The 21,371-nt window shown below is 42.1% G+C and overlaps 1 protein-coding gene across 1 annotated transcript in view; it reads left to right on the top strand.

The window, feature by feature from the left end:
• Positions 1 to 1,280: 1,280 nt before the first annotated feature.
• Positions 1,281 to 21,371, top strand: part of LOC112555382 (potassium voltage-gated channel subfamily H member 7-like) — a 107,075-nt gene continuing 86,984 nt past the window's right edge. Inside the window, exon 1 of the mRNA XM_025223755.1 lies at positions 1,281 to 1,406. The gene's annotated coding sequence lies outside the window, so the exon portion shown is untranslated. The remainder of the gene's footprint in view (positions 1,407 to 21,371) is intronic.

The following is a 21,371-nucleotide window of genomic DNA, read 5'->3' as shown; positions in this document are numbered from 1 at the left end:
TGGGTCGGAAGGCAGCCATACTTTGGGAGGATCCTCCGACAGCGCAGACACCGTCAAGACAGAGATCTGCTTCCGGGTAGTGGCCCCTTCCAGCCAAGTGCGCCATTCGTGGTCTGCCGCTGGTGCCGTAGCCGCCAAGGCCCCGCGGCCCTCCATCATCAAGCGGCCGTCGTCATCAGTGGTAGGCGACGCGGCAACGGCGACGGCGACGACGGCAGCGGCAGCGGCGGACGGCAAGAGGAAGGCGCCCACGACGTATGTCACCGGTGATGGTCAGGAGGTCGCCACCAGGCGGCAACCGTGCAAAGGAGCAGGGGAAAAGCCCGCGGCCTCCAGAGACAGGCGCGTGTCCATCCAGGAGACGTCGGACCACTCGGCCCCAGCGCCGTCCAGACAGTCGCCACGAGTCAAGACGTAGCGCTTCGTCTCCCGCCGGCCACGGTGCCAGACCCACAGGACAAGCAGGCGAGTTACTTCCTCTTGTGTGTTGTTTATCAACGGTTATGCTTTCAAACATCCAGGATGAATTTAAAAGGAGACCAGTCCAGATTCGTCCCTGTAACTGCCTACAATTCAAGATGGCTAGAATCCTTTCAGGATTTTTAAAGGGATCATGCATGATAATGAGTGAAATAGGCCTCAACATTATGACAAGAGCAGATAACTATCTCGTAGAGATGTCTTGGTTGTGTTGAGTAAATTTTCTTTAAAAATAAGTTTAATTACATTAAATTTCTTCGAAAGTTACAGATTTCTGTTGCGATTTTTTTCTCACTCGCAGCACTCCTTGTCAATACTTTTTGCGGATAGTTCCTTATAAAACCAGTGTTCTGTCTGAAATAATTTTTTTCCAACTATTAACAACAGAATGTCTAAAGAAAGACATTTTAAAGGTTAAAATTGAAAAAATCAATTTACGTGTTATAAACATTTTAAAAATTTTATCTCCCAGAAATGAACCCTTTAAAAATATTTTTTCGAGAAAAAATCCGAAGAGTTGTAATATTAATTGGCCTTTTTCATCACATGAAAACTCACTTAGTTAATTAGTCCTCCCACCTACTAACTCCCCACTCATCCCACACACACACTTGTAATCTGAGGACCTTCTGTAGACGGAAGAATGGCTGCCTGGAAAATATTTGTGTAAACTTCTTTGTTTATTAACAATTATGTTTACCGAGCACATCAGGCTGGTCTTAGAGTCAGAAATCAGTCAGGTACCCTGAAACTTTTTGTGGTTACAGTTAAAACAGGTTTTTTTTTCTATTCTTATTCGACAGCAAATACTTCCAAAATCGCCATCAGGTTTGACAACTCAGTCGGAGAAAACCAGCGACATCACCAGCCCCGATGTGGAGGAGAAGAGATTCAAGGGCGGAACTAGAGCTCTTCTTATTCAGAAGGTGGGTATGATCTCGGGTAGGTATGATGTCAGGGTAGAGTTGACACATTATATGGGCTCCATCCGTTTGTCCTCTCTCTCTCTCTCTCTCTCTTGCACGCACACACACACACACATACACACGATAAAGTTAGCTCCAGTCAATACTTATTCTTTCAGTCAGAGGTTATACATCCCGAATCTTTTTTTGTGGGGAGGGAGGTAAGAGGTTGGGGATTTTTTAGCACTATTACACACTGACGGGGTGTTTATGCCGATTTCAGAAGCCTTGGAACTAATTACACACCATTAGCACAATTAAATGGATGGGCACTTTCTGTATTACTAATAGAGTGGCAATTACATTTTAACATCAAAGATACAAATTATGTCTTACAATCAGCTTGTTTTTCCTTCGTTAACTCTTGGTGTCATACTTTGGGAAGGTTGATCTTCTTTGCTGTTCAAGACGTATTATGGCTAGAAAAAAGATAAAAGAATCTTGTCCCTCGATCGTCGATGTCCTGTCCATGCACACTCACGTACGCACCTAAACTGCATTCATGACACGCTCTTTGTTTTCGATTGTGTCCCCTTTTTATTCTCGCCTGTTCCTCCCTTCATCCTGTACCATGCCATAACCTCCTCCTCCTCTCCCTCCTCTCCCCCTCCCCTCAGGTCATAGGAAAGGGATTTTCCTTCAGTCTACTGAGAAGCAGGGCGACAACCCTGCACGCCACTCAAGGGACGCAACGCCGGGAGCATCTTTGCCTCGTCAAGCTGCAAACCTGCGCAAGCGGTGCTAATCGCGTTTATCCACCCCCACCCCGCTTGCCACCCCACCTCTCGTCACACTTACTTGCCGGCGAGTGAGTGACAGCATCATTTCCCACAGGAGATAACGGTCCTGCCTATGGCTTCCGGTGACAGCTTTGTGAAGCCAGTCCTGTGTCTAGAGGCGCACTTTAATGATGGCGCTTCTCCTGTAATAGGCACAAGCGAGGACCGGGTACGAACTCTTACTTAGTTATGGAATTCCTATTATTTTGTGTCGGACTCGGCCACTCAGTCCACTCAGTCCACTCAGATGTTTTGCGACCCTGGATTTTTGTAGTTTCTCTCTTTCTAATTGTATCCCGCCTGTTAACACGGTTCAGTATTTGTGTAGAATAATCTCGATACCTTTGGGGGGTAAACAATGGCTCTACTGATATTTGACCGCGTTTGTTTTGCTAATGATTAAATATTTTGATTTACTTATATTAATAACAATAATATGAAAGACACGTTTAATGAATATTATGTTTGTTTTACCTAATACTTTATTGATATATGTAGAAGTAACAGCAGCGTCTGTTTAAAATTTTTTGAAGTTCCTCTTTCAAGCCCCAAATAGTTTAAAGTTTTTTTCCCTTAAAATTTTTTTTAAATCACTACTTAGATAAAGAAAAATAATCATTTCGTTAATATAGTCATTAATCCTGTTGATAGTGGATAAAAAATACTTACGGCAACAAGCCTGACCGATTGGGTAAGGTATAAATACAAACTGTTCACTTGATTGACAAAAAAATGACCGAGGAGATGACAGCCACAGCAGCAGTCTTTTTTTTCTCTAGTCATTCTCGAATTTCATCTTTCCTGCCCATGGTCACGTGCTCTTGATGACGAAATCAACACAATGTCGTTTTGCGCGCCTGGGATGTTCGTTTCCGGTAAGGGAGACCACCGACCACTGCAAACAATCATGGACGCAGCATACACCATTTCGCCGAGCAGAACATGGCGGACAGCACCCTGGGGATCTGCGGCAGCAGGTCGTAAACACCGAGGCTCTTATCCGGTGGTCCAAATGCACGCGGCAGTTAGCTGGCGATAAAATGTCAGGAGATGAGCTCCGTCTCGTTACCAGTTCATCATCTGCAAGTGCTCAAGCGTCCTTCTCCTCATTTACCGCCATGAGTCATGGCAGATGAATGATCCCATGCATCATTTTCTGCAAGGAGACGAATGATCCCATTTTCCTCAACTCTCTTTTTGCCAGATACAGTGCGCCACACAGGAGTCCATTAATAAAGTTCCAGAAAGTAAAAAGAACCAGAGTCAAGACAGTCTTCCTGGCTCTTTTATGTACTTCTTGTGTGAATGGCGAGTCTCTTTCTACAAATGCAATATCTGAACATGTCTGTACTTTATTTCATCCCTAATCTTGCGGAGTGAGGTAAAAGAGACCCCGCTTTTCTCGGGGTCGCTGTTTAATCTTTGTTTGTAGCTGGTATTTTTCTTGGTGGGGGGCATGGTAAGGGCGATGCCCATCTCCTTACTCTCCCGCCCTCAATGGAGTCAGGTACCTATTCTTGACAACTGTGTTGACTGGGGAAAGTTTCGTTACTCCACATGGCTATCGAACCTATATGTCCTCAGTTTTGGACGTCAGAGTTTTAATAATTCAGATATCTGCTTACCCACACCAATGGGAGGGGCGAGGAGAGGAAAGCTCACCTTCCCAGGACGTATACAACTGGTGAACGCAAAATGTGAGGGCGTGGGATGGGTCACTTGGATGGCATGAAATAGTCCAGACAGATTTGTATCTCCAGCGTGGGCCAAGGTCCGGCATGACTGTGGTGCATAACAGAATCTGAAACAAGACACGTTTATAGCTCATTATACGTATAACTACCATCACCACTCCCACCACAACCGTTTCACATACAATATTCTATTTTTGTTATTATTTGTGTTTTGTTTTCATTTCCTTATGCTGGTGAGGACTTACGGTATAAGCGGCAGATATTGGTTGGACAATCTTCTGTCAATCTTTTTCTTTTACTCCCAAAAGAGAATAAAAAATAGTAGCCACGATGGTGGTTTCCAATCAACCAAACGCGCACACATACACACTTAGACATATCGTGGAAGGCACTAGACTGATAACACACGAGCAGTCATCACTAATCGTCGTCATCAGCATCGCCACAGTGTCCCATCGATTCAGTAAATCATTAGTCCTGTGTCACAGGTCTGTCTGGTCCTCTGTCTCTTGTCCTAACTCCAGCTGCTGTTGCCTTCTGAAAGGTGACAGTTCATCAGGACTTTCTGTAACGAGCACTTGTTTGTCAATTCGTGTATCTTAGGACACTCCCCGAGTGTAATTGTCCACTGAGACTAATAAAGTTGGTCATTGTCATTGACCAACCACATCCTTTCTACGCAGCTGATGTCAATGCTGGTCTTGACAAACATATGGATCTCAGTTTGGAATAGGCTTCGTTCCCCCTTCCCATACCAATTAACTTTATCCGAGATCAAGAAGAAAAGAATCGACCGCGACAGTTTATTTCTTTGTCTGTCACCTCCACACCCTTTCTAACTCTTCCTTTCCTCTATCTCTCTTTTGCTCCCTTCCCGTTTCTATCTGTATTCTTAGAAAACTAGTCAAGTTGATTGTTGTATAAAGGTTTAGGCTGGTTGTATATGAAAGCCTTGAACTGGAAAGGATCTGTGAATATGGGAGTACTTACTTTTGTATGCTTGAATGTATCCTTGTGAGACGACGATGTGTTGAACAGTTGCTAATTTTTGAGTGAAAGGAAATTCAAAATTAATTACAGTCGAGTTGTTGGTCAGTACCAAATTCTATAGCTCTACAGAAACTGAACATTCGGTTCACCAGAATCAAATGTGTATATATATATAAATGCGAATTGTGTTAAAACGTTCTTTGTTTCTTTTTTAGCTTTTTTCCCGAGAAAAATAAATTAGAAGCGACTGATTAACAATAGCTATCGCTGGTGTATTGTGACTGACAGCCACCAACATACGGACAGGTCTGTCTATCATGTACAACTACTATAGTATTCAAATTAAAAAACATTCCACAAACCACCACCACGCGCATCCTATCGAATACACACATCATCACAGACGGTACACAATGAAGAAAAGGTTACACACACAGTGACTAAAGGTCAAGTCAGACAGGGAATGCTATTAATTAAAAGTCTCAGACGTTATTAATTAAAACCTTTCCCCAAAACTGCCTGTTGAGAAACGTGTGTTGCTGCATGGGATTCATGGGGAAGATGGGAGGCTGATAAGCACTTTATTGATTGCTCTTGGTGAAATCTGGCCGAGGACAAGGAGGACTTCACCATCCGCCGTCAACACGCCGTGCTAACCTCGGCGAAGTCACGTAAGAGATCCGAGCCTGAGAGCAGCACGGGGGCGCTGTCTCGGATGGCCGACATGTTTTTCCTAAGCCCCATTCCCCTTTTTCCTTCCAGCCATTGATCATAGCATTTTATGATACCCCAAACCCTCACCGGGATCGTCAAATGGCACACGTGGGCCTCCCGAGCTCCCTGGAGGCTGATGCAGCGAGGAGCAGTGAACTAAGCCGGCCTTTGTCTTTCATGGTGAGCTCATTTTATTGTCTTCTGCTCCAGGAACAAAGTTACAATTTTTCGCTCTTTATTTGTCTGGTTATTTGGTTCTTTTGTGAAGAGTGTGTGCGACCTTCTCGAGTTCAGTTTAGATGATTCAACAGGCAAAAAAATGTGCTGTCGCTGTTCTGGTTTTTCAGAAAAGTATTCTGGTGGTTTCTCCTTTATTCTGTTTCATTTATTTGCAGTTTCTGTTTTTACTCAAACGATGACTTTGGTTAGTCAATGTTTGATCTTAACAACGAGAACTGCTTGTTAGTTGTCACCGTTTTCTGACTGTAATATTAGTGATCATCTTCAGTATTTTTCTAGAATTAACGCAGACTGGTCCAGTCGAGTCGGGTTTTTTTTCCTATTTCATTCGTTGTTTGCATCAAGAAATGGAATTTCCCCGTCGTGATGTCTGTTAAGATTACTGACTAGTGATACTCGTCCTCATGATGAGTATGGTTGACAGTGCTAACACATTTGTCAATATGTTAAACCGGTTTACCCGCATCAACCACTGTAGTCACATCTGCTGTTGATTACTTCCGCTTGTCGCAGTTCATCAACAGTGCTTAACCTTCGATGATTCGGTTTACTTGACAGATTATCGTTTTGGAGAGTGCAGAGGGTAAGGTCAGTAAATTGAGATTGTCCTTTCATGTCTGTTGCTTTCGGGAATACAGTATCAAGATAAAATTTTGACTGATATTTTCTAACAGCCGACACAGCTTAGCGAGTGGTTCATCCTAGAAAATACTTGAAGTATGTTGATTGCTACTTCGAGAAGTACATAGGTTAAAAAACTAAATAAATTGTCTCTAACTACTAAGGCTAACCAAACACAGTAAATACGTAAACAAGTGTGGTGGACTGGGTCTAGAGCTGAATGATGTCCAACCATCATGCCGATAATTCAAACTGCAGCGGACAAGCATCATACTACATGTTTAGTCTTAACGAAAGAGCGCTGGTCCATGTCCCGTATGTTGAATCGAGAATTTGCTAAGTGCTTCCTGCCTGGAGTAACATGTAATATCATGCACTCTATATATAATTATTAGTTCTTTATTCTCCTTCTCTTGCATTTTAGGTGAAGCAGGTGTAGAGAAAAGATCCACTCGAACTTTTGTTTTGTGGGATGGTTGCGAGCGTCAGAGAAGGTTAGAGAAATGGCGGTTGTGGTTAAAACCGTCAAATATACTGCTACAGTCCGTGGGCATGTTTTTAGCAACATCACGAGTAGATATATGCAGTCAATAACAATTCATATAATGCCAGCTCAGGTGAGTCGTTCTCCGTAACAACTGGTTTATTCCACTCTTCAAGCATTTCTGGTCGAAGTCTTGGCCAGGTTAAAAGTAAATTGCTAGTGCCCAAAGATTTTTAGCATTGCGTTGTAATACTTTTTAATTACTTTAAATACTAACAATTTTAAAGTTAAGCTCTCTCTCTCTCTGTGAGCACAGTATGCGTGTTGTGTACATATTGTACCCTGTCTACGGACTATATTCTCATACAAATTACAAAAAATCAATTCCTACAAGGGAGATAAGCTATATTTCTGTAGTGCTGTCAAGAGTTTCTGTTCTTTATGGAGCTCAGTCCGCAATGCTCATGTTTACCTTTGAGATTCACATGTGATATGAAGATTGTAATATATGTTCAAAGCATAAAAAGTATAAATAAGACAGTCAAGTGAAATATAAAGGATAATGTTTAAATATAGACATCAAAGACATGTGAAAGGATTAACGGCGAATATGAATGCGTGAAGAAGGTATAAGTCGAGGAATTTTAATTGGGGAACCTGTAAGCACAATACGGAGATTTTTTTTTTTTTACTGCCTATGGCAAGGAAATAATTTTATCACGCTGCACAAAGATAACAGCATTAAAACGGTAACATTTCATCACAAAAACTTTGTGGGAAAAAAACGAATCTTTGATCAGTCTGCCTGAAAGCTCTGTTTCACGAGAGCCAAAACAACAGACCCAAAACACTCCGTCGAACAATTCCAAACCTGAAAAAATAAATTAACAAATCTGAGCTGGAATTAAATTGAATTTGGGGTCAGGTCTGGCGTCCTGGCATGGTTGCACCGAGCACCAAACGCCTGCTGATTATTATGTGGGTGTGCGGCCTGACAGTACAGGAACTACACCACCGCCATGGCGGCTGTGCGGGGGAATGGAGTAGATGAAGGAGGGGTAGATGGACGACAGCGAGCGGGGAAAAAACCTTACAGGAGATAAAAAGGTTCAAACGGTGATTCACGGACGCTGTCAACGCAACGACCAGTGAATAGGGATGTGTACTCGGTGCAGAACGGGATTGTTTGATGATGAAGCATGATGAAAATACACGTACACAAGTCTCAGTGACATGATGAAAATGATGCAATGCGGTAGAGATACAGAGAAAATGACTGAGCCACGAAAGAAGCAATTAAGATAACTTTATTGTCAGCTACAATTTTTAAGCAGTCATTTCTACAGTTTACATTCTCCTTTCTAGTGTTATACACCCCTCAAACTCGTACTTGAATGTTTTGTAATTCGGATCTTCCCCCCCCCCACTCTCTCGCTCTCTCTCATTCACTCAAAAACACACACAAAGACATACGCACACACGCACGCAAGCACGCTCGCACACACACAGACTCCTATCAAAGACTGTGAATCGATCGTTCAATGAATAAACGCGAAAAATGGCGGGCATTGTTGAAATGTCAGGAAGTGTAATTGATTGTTGTTTTCTTTTAGGAAGAAGTTCGTGATTGTTTAAATGCCATGCACTACGAATTCGCTAAAAGTTATATGTCTCACAAGACAAGTAATATTCACTGAGGTTGTCCTGTACCACGAGGTGTGAATGTGCGTGCGTGTGTGTGTGCGGCGTGCGTCGGCTGTTGGAAGGGAGACAACTACTGATATTGAGAGCAAGCACCTCATCCATCCATCGTTAAGGTTCGGGGGCACAGACCCAGACCTACACTTAAGAAGAACTTCTGACCGATCAGAGCAAAAAGAAAAGAAGAATTGAAGGAGGGTTTTAGAATAAAATATGGATGTACAGTCTTGGGAGGATAATAACCCTTTGTTTCTTCTATGGTTAACCGTCCTTTGTATTCTTTTGTATTCAACATATTGACCCCTCTATCCACACATAGAAATGCACTCTATACCTATACATTCAGTTTTTGTTTTTCTAAACATTATGCCTGTGGATGTGCGAGGTTAAGTAAGAGAAAGACAGAGACAGAGAGAGAGAGAGAAATGCGTGTTGTACCGTTCTGGCCGTGGACAGCCGCAGGCTCGGCCCATCAATCAAAGTCAGCAGTTCTTCGAGACTAATAATTTTCTCATCAGTACTTGGATAATCCAGTTTGTGTGGTCACATGTGTAGGTCTGCGTGCAGGTTTGCTAATGCATTGCTGTGGAGTAAAAGTAGGTATCCATCACTGTTCTCCACATCAGTTTCATTCTCCTTCGGCTTTGACTTTTAAACCCCACAGCGACTGGAAACCGAGTGATTATGGTGTGCTCGTGAGTACTTGTGGATGTTGTGGTGTGAGGCATCAACAGCAGCAGATAAAGACACAACCATTCAATGCTTAACATACACACAAAACACACACACACACACAAAGGTAGAGCTTGATTGCAAACTACAAACCTTTTATAGGGAATCAATAATCAAGAGTAAATAAAAATTAAAAAAAAAAAGGATCCGTGAATTCCAAACTCAGTTTGCCCCACCAAAACCATTACAGGATAAGTATAGTTTGCTAAGAAGTTTTTGCTCTTAATTTTCGTTTGCAGCATGATGAGTGAACAAATCAATGCTAATCATGCTAATGCGTGAGAAGAAACCTTATTAAATCCATCAGCCACTACACGCAAGCAAGGTTGCCGTAGTTTGTTGCCAGACATCCCGTGCGTGGGCAGGGTCACGTGGGGTCCTGCTTTCACAGAGTGTGGGCCGTGGATTGTGCAGGGCAGGAGTGTGAGTGTGGTTCTCATACTGCTAGACGAGGTCACTGCTCCTGACTGCTGTCATTCGCAGCCCTTAACCCGGTTATAAATTACTTAAAATGATCAATTGCAGGATTCGCAGCTCGTCATGTAGCGCTTAAATTTCTTTGCACCTTCCCAAAAATAAGCTGTGTGTATCCGTTGCGAGTATTTAGGATCAGATGTCAGTCACATCACTGATAGCCACCTCTCTCTCTCTCACACACACACACTAGCAAACAAGAACATCCTTCTTGCTTTCCTGCCACTGGCGTAAAAATAATCTACTTCAATATTTCTGTTTAAAAAAATTGCAAGTTTATAAAAAGGCAAAACTCTTTAACTGACAGTATTTTTCTTTTGTTTGAAATGCATGTTGAAGTTTGGGGAATCACTTTCGATTTCCTTCAATTGGAATAGTAGCAATGCAAGATTCCAAACTAAGATTTTATAAGTAGCCAATGTATTGAAATTTATTAGAAACTATCGAGGGGAAGTAAGAATGCCTGTGCTGTCCTTACTTAAAAGAGTTGTTTCCCTTTAGCAACGATGGTGTGCCTGGCTTCTCAAGGGGCCGTAATCTCAAATGCAGATACTGACTGATTCTCTGTCATTTGTTCTCTCCCTTGAAATTAGTCAACAGCTTGATTTATAAATATTTTTTGTTTAGGTGAATTATTTCTGACCTGTTTGACAGTATTACGATTAATGAGTGACCTGGTTTCCGTTCATGTTTCGTTACTGCAGTAATTTTCAGTTCATGTCATTAGCGCAACAGTCCTCAGAAAATTTTACTGGGCTGAACATACATTCTCCAACGAACTGTAGCTAAAGCTTTAGTGATATAATATTTTTATCCCCTGGCTTCGATATAGTAACAGTGCCTGGCACAAAAATGTTAAGTCTGTCAATAAATCAACGCGTAATTTGGGAAAATACAGCCTCTACCACTGGTTGTAGTAGGCGGAAACTGTGACTGGAGTGGTGGTACTCGAAGCTGTAGGCTTCTCCAATACTGGAAGAGAGAAAAACACGAATCGAACTATATATATAAAGCAAGCGAAATGGTGAAATGACACGCTGGGACGACCTCACCTCACACTTTTTCTCCGCAGCTGATCTATGAAATCTTAATGGAAGTAAAATCCATTGGCATTGATCTACGTCTCCAGACCTCTCCAAGTGATCGAGTGGGAGGGATGCAAGGCTGGGGGGCTTTGAAGTGGTTTTTATCATGTTGGTGAGATTAGGGGTCAGCCTCGGGTCAAGTCTGGAACGTTACGACTGTAAGGGAAGGTGGAGTGGGGGGGACACAAAAAATAAAGCAAGAAGCAGCTGGTAAAATGTCGCGATTCCCTTGGCATTTGGCGCGCTCTCAGCCGACTGCGCCGTGAGTTGGACGCCATTGATCCAACCGTCCTGCGGTCGGGATGCTGGAGCGTCAAGGGCAGGTGTTGTGACACACGACAACAAGCGCCAGCGACAACCGCCATTTCACATCTGCAGCGAGCAGAGGATGTTAGACATCGTCGTCGTTATCCTCCTCCTCATCCTCCTCCTTCCCCTTCTCCTCTTCCTCCTCCCTCTTATCCTCCTCCATGGTTAGATCAAAGAACCATATAGAAATCATTAGAAGAATAAAACAAGTAAAAAGATGGAAATACAAGGAGACGAGAATTCAAGTCGCTGATTGTTATTACTTATATGCAGCTACCTTCCTTCTTTTCTGCTATTGATAATGAATAAATAAAAGAACTGTTGCTCTTTATATATTCCAAAAGGAAATACTTTTTATTGTGATGATAATATCTGAGAAGAGTGCCATAGTTAAAATTAATTCATTTCCTCGAGTAAAAATGTAGAAGACGCCAGTATCGATAAACCGCAGGATTTAAATCGATACCTAACTTCGCTAAGAAAGTATTTTCACTTCTTAATCAATCCATCCTTCTTTTTTCGTCACTCCATCTCACTCCTCTCTCTCTCTCTCTCATATTCTTCTTCTAGCTCATTCTCTCTTATTTCTTCTTATTCCTCTCTCTCTCTCTCTCGGCTTTCCCGCCACTTGCTGCAAGATATCTGCTCTTTAAAAATATCGATTCTCTTAAGCTTGTTTATTTTGTGTGCTGGTACTTCTGTGGGTGTGAAAATACATTTTGACATGTTAAATGGATATGTATATCAATTTATCCATGGATATTTATATCCATTTAGCTTCCAGGAAAAAAAATATTTGTATAACACAATTGAAATCATTGATGCGTATCTACTGCATCCTTGCATCCACGTCAGGTCTCGTTTCCCGGTTGTTTACCCCACAGTGAGATCAGCCGCGTGTTGGGGCAGAAGAAGGAAGAAGGTAGAGGATATGATCGATGACGTCCAGGACATGAAGCCTATCGACAGCCGGTCTCTACACCGCCAGCCGAAAAAAACTGGAGTTTTTACCCAGGCTCGCTAAAAGGCTTCATCGTTTTACTGCGGGTTCATGACCTGTAAAACACCTGTTTAATGCGGAGGATCTGTGCTTGAAAAACAATGAGCCTTGCCCGAAACCTTTTTGGGCACGGTTTGGCTTGGGAGTGGAGACAAACGGAGTGCAAAGCACTAAAGATCCCCCTCCCGTCGAGATGAAAATGAGATCGAAGTCTCTTTAGTCCCCAAAAAATATCAAACACAAAATAACCAGCCGTTGAAATCATTGATCTCTGGGCGAAAAAACGTCAATCCATTTGGGTCGTATTGATTGAGCAGAAGCTAAGCAAGAAGAATCCGCAGTCGATATTCGTTTTCATGTTTCCTATTAGCGTGGAAATGTTTGCAGAGTAGCTTCTTCTTTCTTCGTCTCCTTCTTCGTCTCTTTCTTCGTTTCTTTTCTCTTTTCTTTCTTCTTTTTTTTTCTTCTTCTTCTTCTTTATTTTCTTCATTCCTTTCTTTCTTCTTGTTACATTCCCTTTTACCATTTTACCTTTTTCCTCTTTCATTCCTTTTGAGTTCATAGTCTGGATGCTCAGAAAGTTGTATCCGGTAGCTAGTGAACGGTTATCGCCTGGCTAGAGTGTGGATATTTTATGAACCGTTAGACTGACAGTTGTGTCTTTGTCGGCCACGCCCACAGCCTAAATGTTGGCGTGCTACCAGGGCCCAGGTCTGCATGTCGGAGGTACAGGGCTACAGTTGAGAGCCAAGACAGCACGAGGAGACTGTACACGAGGAGCCTTGTCTCATGCTGACAGTCTCATAAGTTTCTCAACCTCGGTCCTTAGAATATGGTCCAGTGATGCCTCTCATTACTGAAGTCCTCGTGAACATAACAGCTTTGTGTTTAGTTTTTGTTTTTGTTGTTGTTGTTGTTGTTGTTGTTGTTTTTGCTTGCTTCTTTTTTTTTTTAAATTTGTTTGTTTGTTTGTTTGTTTGTTTGTTTGTTTGTTTGCTTCTTTGTGTTTTAGGGGGTTTTGTTGCTATTTTTTGTTTGTTTTTTTGTTTTTTTGATGATTTTTATTTGTTTTTGTATTGTGCTTTGGATCTTTGGATTACAGTAGGTTTGACACAAGACAATTTTCTTCCTAATTAACATAGGCCTAGCACAGTGACAGTCTTTTTTTGTAGGTTTGGAACAGGTTGACTGTCTAAACTAATCTAGGTTTGGCATAACCAGAATGTTCTATCTAATTACTGTAATGTCGACATAAATTACTAACATAGCCTTGGCATCAGCCAGGTGCTTGTTTCCGCGGACTCAGTAGATGTGTCTAGCTTGTTGCGGTCGACTTGGCACAAAAATAATAATAAAATGTAGACCTGGCACAGATGTGCCTAACATCTGACTTCCTGTTCACCTTGGTCATCACATGCTCAATGTAGACTGTGACTAGTTCTTCTCAACTTGTTGGTATAGTCTCAACACGTTCATCAAGAAAGTGTTGGTGAACTCTTGACACCAGTTCGTGTCCTTGTCTTCACCGTTGGACCAGCCATTGAAATCCCAGGCGCCTGTCCATGTTTGGCTAGCTCCAAGTTGACCTCAGTGCTCTCTATTAGCTCGGTCAGGCTTGCTGTTCCAGACAGATGAATGGACAATTCTGTCGGTTTGATGGCTTGGGTCTTGCTTAATCTGTCCTTTCTGACAAATCGTGTGCTTGTTCAATTACACAGAAAGCAACAGGTTGAGTGAAATAGATAGCAACACTTCAAAACAAATGTAGCAGAAGGCTGCCTTATAGAACTATAGTTGCTATAGCAGTGAAACATTACACTCGAGATCCGCTCTGTCCATCAGAGTGGAACGATGATCGTAAGATGGTCCTGGGGAGGAAGGCGATAAAAGTGTCAAGCACCGTGCTACTGTAGAAATGCAAGCAGCCTTGAGGACAGAAATGTAGTGTAATCTTGCATTGCAAGGACTGTTTTGGAAATGTAGTTAAACCAAATGTTTACTGGACCGTGTCGACGGAGACGCGAATAGGGCAATTTCAACTCCTTCTTTTTCGTTTGGGCTTCGTTTCGTTTAGGCAGAACAGAACAACCCAGATGGAGATAAGTTAAAATGGAAAACTTTGAAATTCGTCGGAATAAGTAATCTTCGAGTTCTTATTTCTATTGAATTTCATAAAAATGTTTGTCTCGCGCGCGCTTAAAATTTAAGGTATGAAACAAATTATCAAATAAAAATTTCTAACAGAAAGAGGCAAAGTCTCCAAGATGAAGAAACAGCTGATTGGTTGGCACTTACATACACTCTTCAGTCTCAATAGTTTGTTTACGCGCTTTAATTGATTCTGTGGTCGGGAATATTTTTGTGTAAGAAATTTCTTAATTTGCTACTCAGAGATTTTCCCCATGCGTGACTTGCCAATTTCCAGCCTTTGAAGTATTAGAAAACAGATGAGATGAACAACCAGGAAATGCTAAAGGTCAAACTCAAGTTGACTCAGAAATAATTGCTCAGCACTTCCTGTTTCTCAAATGAAAGTAAACTGCAAGAATGCTTGACGACACAAAGCTTGGTTGTTATGGTTAACCAGCCAGTCAGATAAAATGCTCCATCCTCAGTGACCAGTCTCAAGAACATTTGTCTTCGTCAGCCATCTGTCTAATCAGTTGCTTGCCATAAGCTGGCCGTTGCCCTTCCCTTATTAACCCGCCAGTCCCATTATATATTAGAGTGCTGTGCCGGTGTTATCTAAGAGTAGAGATGCTCGCTCCTATCATTTCCAATACGGAATATAATTGATTACACCAAAGCTTTATCTCTCACATTTTTGAGAGGGGCCTACAGAGGTTAAAAGAATAGTTTATCTGATGGAGATTGACACAAAGAGGAGCCGTAAAGGCACTCACAACCAGACACATATGGAAACATGTTTGACTAAGTTTGACAGGTTTTGAATAAGGATTATATTAAAAATATGTTTTGCCAATCTTGGGTTAAAGCTGCTGATCAAAACAAAGGAGGCTTTGATAGATAGACAAAAGACCAGTGCTGCCAGTGATCAAAAGCAAAACCAGAAGAAAAGAAAAATAAAATGAATGAACGATTTATCTGACTACGTATCTGTGTCTTTGTAACATTGTATTGTTATTCTGTTACTGCAGTAAGTCAATCTTTTATGGACTTGAATAATTATAGTGTTTTAATATTTTCTGATAAAGACTAACAATGGTCCAAAACTCTATCACATGAATATACATGTGAATAAATTCAAATTTGCAATATTCAAGCACGCAAACACACGGTCAGAGGGACACAGGCTCACGGAGAAAGGGAGCTGGTCTATACTCCGCTATATTTCCGGAATCACAGAACAGCAGTGCCTCCTCCGACCTTTCCAATCTAGCAAGAAACAAATATTATGAGGGCACGAAATGCCTGGTTTGTGAAAATAAAGAGATGTGTTCTCAGACGACCAAATCGAAGTGGAACGAAGCTGTTTGACGCAGCTTCCCGACAACCCCCACACATTTTCCAATTGCTGGAGTTTTGACAGTCTACAGCTTTCCTTCTCTGGACACTTCGAAACAAACATCTTCTCCCATCTCCTCACATGGAACAACATTTATACGTTCCGCCATGATGTTTGCATTGCCCGGATGAAGGGCTAGCGCGCATGCATATATGTCGACTTGCTCCTTGTCCTACTGACATTTGATTTTTTGGGGAGACTTTTCTACTCCAATGACATGTTGTTTGTCTTGGCTCCTCGATGACAGAATCTCTCCAAGTCTTGGTGCTGAGGTGTTCTTTTTATTTTAGAAATGAACACGACTCCTCGTGTTATAAGGGGAGCGAACTCTTTATGCAAACAAGTTCTTTCTCTCTCTCGTTCTTTCTCTCTCTCTCTTTTTCTCTCTCTCCCACTATATATATTCTGATGACCTTTTGTGCTGACTTGTAATCAGTGATCAATGTTGGACTATTATGAGAAGATGTACAAAGGAAGCGTGTTGCAGTTCAAATACAAAGAACATGTTTGTATAAGAAAACAGAAGAGAGTATCATTTCCTCCTTTTACCATTCCTTCAACTCACAGACACACACAAAGGCTCTCTCTATCTCTCTCTCTCATTCGATCACTCACTGACCTTCTTTATCAGTCAACAAATCAACAAAATTTCGGCTGGTTTGTCTCAACATTGTGGAATACGCCGACATGGGTTAACATCAGGCTACGCGATATACAGCAACGGACAATGGGAACGCCACATGGGTGTAGAGTATAGATGGATACAGAGAACGGCAGGCAATATGAGCAAAATAAGAATGCCATGGATAGACAAGATGTGTAAGGGTCTTATTTACCGAATGCTGTTCTTGAAATAACAAAGGAGTGTAAGTGCGCGTGAGGTTCCTATCACACAGACCGACGATGCACATTTCGTGTCTCATCGCCATCTTGTCTCCTGGCGCTCATTGTATTTCTGCACCTCCTCCTTTCTGTATATAAAATAATAGTTGTACTCTTCCTAATCCCTAGCGATTTCTAGCATTTCCGGGTTTTTCCTTGATAAAAAATACACATCAAACAATTTGTGCCTGTGAGATTTTTGTTCTTAAAGGATTTTTTCAGTCACTATAAACGTAAACCGAAGACTGAGTGAGAGAGTGAGGGAGTGAGGGAGTGAGGGAGTCATATCAAAGCATACGTGTATAAATACTGATAAGCACCTAACGGTTTAGGGGTCACGTGTCAAGCTAAAAATGTTGTAGCTATCTTGTTCGATGGACACATTATGCTTTTGCCTTTTTAAAAGCCCTGGCCACCATTCTTTGCAGGAACTTAAATTTGCCTATCAAGTCTTACGACTCAGTTAATGAGTGCTTGCTTGACTTCCGGTGGAGTTAGTCACTGCCGTCCACACATAAACTGTCAGGGCGAACGGTAATAACCTCCTCAGCCTCACCTGCAGATCACAGAAAGGTCACGCGACAAAAGACACAGAAAAATGAAGTTGGGCGGCAATGAATAGACCCGAAGACAACCAACTATAGTTGTTTTTTTATTTCTATTGAGCACATGCGATGTTTTCGTCGCTATCATCTTGAGACTATTGATGAGTGTGTGCAATCAAGATAAATCTGAGATCGACTGAACTTCGCCGGCATAAACTCACCCATAACATCTTCCGTTTGCTTATTCATTTCCCCCTAATCGCGATTCCAGGCATGCATCGGAGATATCTGCAATCGAATGGGAAAATAAATTTACCATGTCCTTCAGCGCTCGAGCTCTGTGTGCACCGAATAACTATGGCGAAACGGTTAGTACAGAAAATCCATATGTTTTTATTTCTCCTTCTTTACTGTAAGTTAAAAGACTTTATCAGGAAGACAGCATCAGCAAGGAACACCCAAAGTACACAGAGCTTCTGTATGTACGCATATTTCATCTTAAAAGACACAAAGGAGGGAGGGATGAAGACAATATTCGTTTCATCTAACATCGGTGGGGAGGGGGTGAGTTTAGAGCACATGTCATCACATGACCCTCGTGGAAATGGCCTGCCAGTGCCGGTGCGAAGAGATAACAGGTTAACAATAAAAGATATAAAGTTTCCAAATCGAATGAATGGCCATAGGTCCAGAAAATGAATACGCAGGAAGATTGCTGGAGGATGAGAGTCTGCACTGGAGGAAAGCCGAAGAAAGCTGTAATACGGATTCAATGACTCCTTGGTGTGCATCGCCCTCTGCATATTTTTCATAACTGTCGCTGTCTTTGAGCTGTAAATGTCATGTTTGAGATCCATCTTGCAGCCTTGTGATAGGAAGATGATTTTCAGAAATTATTATAGCAGGGAGTGGAGAATGTCGGTTCTAGCAGATCCTACAGACATGTAATGTGGAATAAATTCTAGAAAAGTGCTGGAGTATGATCATCTTTAACAAATCTTGTAGCCTTGGTTTGAATCCCATCTTCAGAAAGTCTTGGTATAAATATCATATATAGCAATTTTGAACAGACTTGTTTCACAAAGTTCTGAGCAATAAAGAATGTTAGCTTAACAACATCAGTCTTAGCAAACATACACACATCAGAGAAGACGCCATTGTGGGCTCAGCATTTCAAGGTTTAAACCTGAGAGTTCGAATCTCAGACCATTCCTGTAAACTGTAAGACATGAATTGTCAGCCTTCAGACATGTTTGTCTAGGGGTTTCATTCACCTACAGCTTCCCGCCTCAAGATGAGGAATCCAGTCCCATCAAAGTTTTGTCGCCTTGTATTAGATGCTGATGTCGATGGACCAGGCCCCGACCGTTTGAGAGGCTGATATATGAATAGTCTTGCGGCAAGGAATGCCAGACTGATCAACCGAGCATCTCCATAACAAAAGAAAGGAGCAGGCCAGGCAGCGAGGACCTCACTCGTGGAGTTCACATCCCAGACGGAGCAGGGTGGCCGGCGCGACAGCATCAAACACTTGAGGGTGCATCGGAGTCTGGCCAGAGGGCGCCTCGGTCTGTAGTCAATGAGATAAGGAGGGACTTGAGCAAACACCTCGCCGACAGAACATCACCACTTGCGTGTTGCACACCTCCCCTACTCACTCTCCCCTTTGTTTAAAGAGTTGGAGGAGTTTGACTGTGGGATAAACGTATCTTTATTACATTTTCACCTCAGTGTTCCTTCTCCCCAGTTTGTCCTCCATCTCCTTTCATTATTCCTTTGTTCATTTATTGTTTTTTTCTCTCCTTTTCTATTTTTATTCCTTCTCTTGTTTTTTTTTTATTCTTTCTGTTCCTAGTTTTTTTATTGTTTTTGTTGTTGTTTTTTTGGGTTTTTTTGTTTCTTTTCTGTTCCTTCATTGTTTTTCTTTCTTCATTTTGAATCACTTGCTCTGAAGAGAACATATACCAGGCATTGGACATTTTATAAGAAACATTAGGTGGACTGATCACTGAACTGCCCTTTTGTTTTCTCGAAGCTGCTAACGGCTAGTTGGTCCCTAGACTGGTCTCAAATATCCCCAAATTATCTAATTATTCAGTATGTCCTGTACTCCTAAGCCAACGGCAAAAACGAGAAACCAAACGCATGATTTTTTTTTTTTTTTTTTGGAAAAAAAACATGTGCCGAGCAACTTCTTCTAAAACTTTCTGCTACACTGCACACTGGCGTGTTCCTTGACATCTTCATAGCCAAATGGCTTCCGTATAACTTGCCGATGTGCTCCATGTGACCAGCGAAGAAGTGAGGGTCGTAAAGAAGTAGCAAGACCTGCGACGGAAGTCGTTGTCTACTTTAAGGGACGCTGCAACCTTTCCCGTCATCGACTGCTTCGCCAACGACCTCTGTGAATGGCTGATCGGACCCAAGACCCTAACCCTCACAACGAAGGACTTTTCGGGAAAGGTTTTACGAGGTCGCACGAGCTTGCCTTGCAGGACAGCAGTCTCGATGGCAATGGCGTGGGACGTGGACGGACAGGTGTCATGAACCGACAGCTGCACTTTTGTTGTTGTTTTTTTAATTATTGTTATTTGGGGGGAAGGGTTGTGTTTCTTAAGCTGCATCCAGTCCAAGTCTCGATAGTTAGCTTTCTAGTTTATCTATTTCTTTGATGAACAGGGAAGGAATGTGCAATATCAAATCAGTGTCAAGAGCCGCCCTAGCTAAAGGTGTTGAAGACCAGCATGAGAGCAAAAATATTCTCAATACTTCATTACAAAGTATGAGTTCTTACAAATCTGAGAAAATACAGTCGTCTACAAGTCTTTTATCATTGTAGTCCTTACTCTATTTTGTAAAAAAAAACAGAATACATCCTTTCCTGATTAACTAGGCTCTCCATTGTGAAGTTTCATTTCCTGAGCTAGACACTCGTACACAAGGAGTCGGGAGTGAAGTCTAATATTGTATACAATATATAATTAAAAAGAGTAAAATACTAAATGCTAGTCGCAATCAAGACAGAAATATGCTGGAATTAATATTGTCACGTGACACGTCTTTATATTTGAGAAATACCGAAACATGAAACAGTGAAATGTTTATATCCGGAACATCTAATCATCTTTCAGTCTGATACTCAAAGTACAGAAAAAAAATGATCGACAAGGAGCGCTGACAATGTTATGAATGTGACTATTACTACTGAATTAAGAAAACATACTTAATGTAGACTTTATACGATATTGAGTAATGATTGAATGTGTGTGTGTGTGTGAAGGATACAAAGTGGGAGAATATGAGAGTGTAGATGTGTGTGTATGTTTATGTTTTCACCTTATAAGTATATATATATAAGAGTGTGTGTGAGAGAGAAAAAAAACAAAGAAGGAGCATAAATCTAGTAGCTCCCTCCTCTGTCATGTTGAAGAGCTCGCCAGAAGGACGCCGAGGAGTGAGAGGACCGGTCCTCCTCCAAGCCGTTCAACAAGACAAACAGCGCTGTGTTTTCCCCCAGGTGCCTCCACCCGTCCCTCCGGCTGACAGCAGCAATACAGGCTGGACGCACCTCTTCCTGCTGTTAATAAGACGAGAAACTCGAGGCCTCCTAAATCACACCTTCTCCGATATCCCGACATCCTTCGCGAGCCGCGCGGACACTGGGAGCGGTGGCCATCTGCAGCGTGGCTAATGACCCTCTGTCTAGAGGGCCGTCCAGAGAGCCGTCCAGCCCCTTTCATCAGCTTTCTGTTGAAGCACGAGAAACATTACTTCTACACTTTTCTCGACCTCTGCTTCGTTCTGCATTTTTTTTTTCTTCCTAACTGCTGTGCTCGTGTTGCCTTTTGTAGGTAATGAGCCCCTGAAGAGGCTTCCTCCTTCTCTCTCTCTCGTCTGCATCCTCATCTTAAACTAGCTCGTATCGTCTTATCACAATTTGTAAGCCCGAGAGACTATCAGGTTATTCTGAACCAGTTTTATCACTTTCTGGTGACAAGACATCTAAGGTTGTTTTCCGTGTTTTCTGCACATCCTGTCTCCTCGGCCACCCTGCCAGAAACTGGAAATCATTCTAATGCACACCCCTATCTAAGACCGGTATCTCAAATCTCATGTTAATGAAGCCGGAATCTTAAAGTCGATGTAACCT

Source organism: Pomacea canaliculata, linkage group LG2 (assembly GCF_003073045.1).
Source record: "Pomacea canaliculata isolate SZHN2017 linkage group LG2, ASM307304v1, whole genome shotgun sequence".
In the NCBI taxonomy this organism is placed as follows: Eukaryota; Metazoa; Mollusca; class Gastropoda; order Architaenioglossa; family Ampullariidae; genus Pomacea; species Pomacea canaliculata.
The sequence above is the reverse complement of the archived record's forward strand: the minus strand, read 5'-3'. Positions and strand labels throughout refer to the sequence as shown.